Here is a 5,134-nt window from a genome sequence, read left to right as displayed (position 1 = left end):
TGGCTCCGGTTTGGCAGAATGCAGGAATTCCTTAATGTGCAGAGAATTTGGTTAAGAACTGTATGGTGTGTTTGATGTACAAACCTGGTAAGGGAACTCCAACACCAGCTGGTCATTTTGCTCCTCCTACGTATCCGTTTGAGGCTTTGCAGCTGGATTTCATCCACATGGAAAGGTGCAACAACCTGAAATATATTTTAGTGGTTGTTTGCTCCTTTTCTAGATGGGTGGAAGTGTATCCTTTGAAGGACAATACTGCCTTGTCCACAGCTAAAGCCCTTATCAAAGAATTTTTCCCGAGATTTGGGTTGCCGAGAATTATCTGGAGTGACAATGGGAGTCAATTTGTGGGTCAAGTGATGAAGAGAGTATGCGAGGGATTAGGTATCCGGCAGAAGTTCCACGCTGCAAATCACCCCCAATCAGCTGGTTTAGTTGAGTGCTATAATGGCACTCTGAAATTAAAGTTGGCCAAAATCCAAGCGAGCACTGGTTTACAATGGCCAGATGCTTTGCCTTTAGCGCTTCTGTCCACAAGAATGACTGTGCATTCGCGAATGGGTTTGAGTCCGTATGAGGTTGTGTTTGGTCGCCCGGCGAATATTTGGGGCGTACCAAGACCAACAAAGTTCAGTGACCTCGAGTACCCTGTGTTGCTTGATTACTTGCACGAACTGACGTATAAACTGTGTGTTTTACACCAACAGGTCTATGACAGTTTGCCACAAGCTTCTGAAGATCCAGGCCACGCCATTGAACTCGGCAATTGGATCTTCATTAAAAACTTTCAGCGAAGCAAGAACGATCAGCCCCGTTGGACAGGATCACATCTAGTCCTCCTGTCTACACGTTCTGCAGTTCGAGTGCAAGGCAAGAAACACTGGATCCACGGCGTACACTGCAAACGGGCTCCATTGCCCTTGCCGTACGACCGGTGGGTCCAGGAAGGACTCCCAGACTCTGAAACAGAAACTGTGCCACGATTTTGGCCATTCAGCGATGCCCGTCTAATTGGAACAAACTCTGAGAAAGAAAGTGACGATCTTTTACAAGAAGCTGTGCCTCCTTTGAATCGATTGAACACTACTGAGCCTGAGCTTCTATTCAAGGAACAAACATTACCTGGGAAAAATCGTTATAATTTGCGACCAAGAGTCGTGGGACTAATAAAGAAATAAATGAAGTTTTTTATGATTTTTCTGTTTACAGGTTAACTCTCCACCGAGCATCTACTCATTTTTGTTTTTTCGAACCGCCATCCGGGTTCAGCTGTAGGGTCGCGGTTGATAAGTCTTTGGAGTGCAAGCCTGAGACACTAGGTCGAAGGTTCTGGTTGGCCTAAGGGAGTTGCCCTGGGTTGACAGAGGCATTCCTTAGCATAGAACACCCTACCATCGCGAGCAGCATTTTTAGTTAGGATGGATTTCTTCGAGTTGGAGAGACCTGTAAGGACAATGAATTTCAAGAATAAGATACACAAACTGATCACAGGGAAAAGTTTTTAATACTGTGTTTGTTTTTGCTATTGAGTTAATTATATTTTTAATTGGTTATGTGACATTCTCTTTTAAAGTGACGTTTATTCCTACTGTGCAACCTACACCTTCTCCTACTATTTCTTCTCATTCTTTTCACCCTTTGCCTGAACATGAGGTAGTTAGACGATTGGAATTTGCCAATAATTCCTTTACTCAACTTTTGCACCAACACCAGTTAGTGATGAATACAACGAATTGTTGGATTTGTGGTCTAATGCCCCATACGACCGATAAAGGTATTCCGTACTTGGTTTTGCCCTTCAGCTTAAATGGTTCTATTTGGGCTTACAGAACGATGTTCATTTATGCCCATAGTGTCTATCACCAGCGTTCAGTGAAGGACAATCCGAAGAATAGTGCTCTGGTCAAGGGTATAGTCGATATGATTAGAGGGATTAGTTCATATGAGACTATTCAGAAAGATGAGACACAAGCATACATTGGTTGGAACGTTACTGGATATGGAGTGAGTCTGAGTGTTAACCAGCGAGCGAAAAGTTCTCCACTGATTTGGATAGTGCCCCATCAGGGTCGCTATTGCCTGCAGGGTAATGGCAAGAATCCGAAAGCTCAGCTAGGGAAGAGCGTTTGTACTGACACCTATGTATTTACGTCTCAGACGTCCCCAGCATTTCTAGCCGCTAAGGGTACTTATTTTGTCTGCTACGACAAAGCGTATACATGGTTGCCCCCTGACTTTTCGGGGACATGTTTTGTTTCCTTCCTGTTGCCTCCCACTTTTACAGCTGCGGCAGATTACCATAAGAAGAGAGTTGCTAGCGGTGTCTTCAGTCAGGAGGACACTGCAGGGCAAGAGTTGGGAGATTTCTTTAAGGGTTTTCTGCCGTTCTGGGGACCAATGGCTAACAGCAGGAATATTCGCCAGTTGACGAGAGTGGTTGAGTCCACCATAGTCGAAACTGCTGGTGCCCTTAGTAACTTGACTGCTGAGCTCCAGTCGGCTAGACTTATGACACTTCAGAATGGAGTTGCTCTTAATGTCATACTAGCAGACAGAGGTGGGGGTATGTAAACTGATGCAATCGAGCTGCTGCGTTTTCATTCCAGACAACGCTCCGACAGTCTTCCAGGCCATTTCCAAATTACATAAGATCTCCGATTCTGTCCATATAGACAAAGGAGATTGGTCGTTGATGGGATGGTTCTGGGGATTGATATCCACTTGGGGATGGAAGATTCTGATGGTCATTGGGTTGGTCTTAGCTATCCTTTTCCTGTTCTGTCTCTGTGTACAGTGTGCTCCTGCTATTTGTGGCCTTTGTGCTACTTCGTGTGCAAGGAGACCTGTCCAGCGAGAGGTACTAAGTACTAGGATGATGCTACAACAACATATCGATGATCTCATGATGATAGATCCAGATTCAGATTGACATGGGTTTGTTGCCTATGTAAGGGCAAAAGGAGGTCTGTAGTTCCGTAGTTTGAGGGTCTGATGTTCGGTGGTTCCGAACCCGTTCAATAAAGGTCGTCGGAAACAGACAATTCTGGTGTCAGCGGACCGCAAATCACGAGTGCGGTGTGTACAAGTGTTTTTTCGCATTCATCGATCAATGAGAACACTATGTTGTTTAGGGATTTCGTTTGAACCTTCGGGTTCCATTTTGTGTGTGGCAGCCATTTTGTGTCGTTGCCCTCACATAGGCCGATGACTACGGCCAAGCGAGTTCTTGGGACACGTGCACCTTAGCTGACTTCTGAATGACCTGGCCGAACTGACTCCCTTGCCCGAGGCTGAGCCAGTTCCTTGTCAGATATAGATCAAAGAGCAGGACGTGACGAAGTTTATAGCACACTGCACCCACCTTTCTACCTTGCTTCCAATCTGTTTCTGCTCCTTCCTTTACGACATAATCACCGATTTGGGTTGAAGGTTTATGATGGGTTTGTCCGGCCTGATCGAACAAGAAATTGGAATGTGCTTGGTCATTTCTGGTGGGTTGGACAACGGAAAGTGGGATTGTCGTTATGCGATATGTTTGAAATGTCACCATGTGATTGGTTAGTTTGCATGTAACTGATGCCACCTTTGGAATGTGATTTGTGGCATAAAAGACCATGCTCCGCTCATTGAATTTGTGCAGTCTCTAGCGAACCACCCGTGTTGTACTTCGTAGACCTCTGTTCCTGGTTGCAGCCAATAAACTTTGGTCTTTGACATCATCAAGAAGCGTCCCGTGTCTCTGTTTGCCAAGGCAGGGGAACTTGAAGGCATCGGGCGTTTTCCCTGGCGCCGCTAGGTTCTAAAACCTGGTCCTTCAACTCGAGACCAAAGAACCATTATTTCCACTTCTTCAAATGTCTACTCCAGCCCAGAGATGAAGCTTCCGTTATCACATGAGCTCCGGGTGAGGTAAAGAGATTGGCCTGCCGCAGGATAGGTTGGTGTCCACAGTCCATCACTGAAGGTCCCAGGCTGTTTCCTTTCCTTCAAGATGCAGATGCTGCCTACAGAAATCTCCACCATTGATCCCATTGGAGGTGAAGGTTCCACCGCAAGGGTTGCATGTGCCAGTGGCACTTTGGATTAGTACGATGCATGAGGCCAAGAGTCAAGCCTCAGAACCCTCCGTGCTGAGATCTAGGTGTGAGCCTGGAAATATAGTGATCACTCCCAAAATGTCCTGGCCTGGCTGTGGAGGTGGAAAAGCTTTGAACGTCACAGGGTCCAGGACGACCCCTATGAAGGTGAATCCTCTGAACGGACATCAAATGGTACTTTGGCTTACTGATGGAAAAATCCAGAGTTGACAGAAGGGTTTTAACTCCCCTCACCTTTCTCCACCTCCAGGAACATGTCTATGGACCCTTTGACCAAAAGCAATTGTACTTTCTGACAAAGGATGGCGGCATGAAGTTCATGTAAAACCATACCAAATATATGTGAGGGGGTGGGGGGGGGGGGTAAAGGCTAAGGCGTAACCTCTATCAACAATCTGCAGCATCCAATGGTTTGCTCTACTGGTGCACCAGCCAGGCAGAAAATAAACATTCTTCTCCCTTCTTACTGAGCATTACAAAGAGGAGGAATCAAAGCCGCTTTGTCACAATTGTGGGAGCAAGGTGGAACAAAATAAATTGCAGACTTTTGTGATGATCATGAGCTCTCGTCAGCATAATGTCCTTGTGCTATGGAAGGGTTGTGAGGGCTGGGGCATTGGTTGTGAGGGCTCTCTCTGGTAGTAGGCGGGACCCTCCAAGTTTCCTCTGAACTTCTTACACTGATGATGAAACTGGGGAGCTGGAGAGGGCAGACCCCAGAGTGTGCTGTAGCACGCCTGCCTTTGAAGCATTCCAACACAGAGCCAGCCTTTTCACTGGTAGTCGGGAACCATCAAAAGGCATATGCACAAGGGTTGCCTGCACATTCCTAGAAAGTTCTGTAGTGTGCATTCATTGATGACGCTGAAGCGCTACAGTGATACTGAAGTCTTGTCCGAAATAACTCATCATGTCTAGGTCAACTCTCTTGCTGTAGTTGTCTGCATCTGTTCTTTTTTGGATAGTCAGAGCCAAAGACGTTATGGAATTCATCAAGGATGACCATCAAGATCTTGCTGGCCATGTCCTAGAGCTCA

Source organism: Lissotriton vulgaris, chromosome 5 (assembly GCF_964263255.1).
Source record: "Lissotriton vulgaris chromosome 5, aLisVul1.2, whole genome shotgun sequence".
NCBI lineage: Eukaryota > Metazoa > Chordata > Amphibia > Caudata > Salamandridae > Lissotriton > Lissotriton vulgaris.
This window is presented reverse-complemented; position numbering follows the sequence as displayed.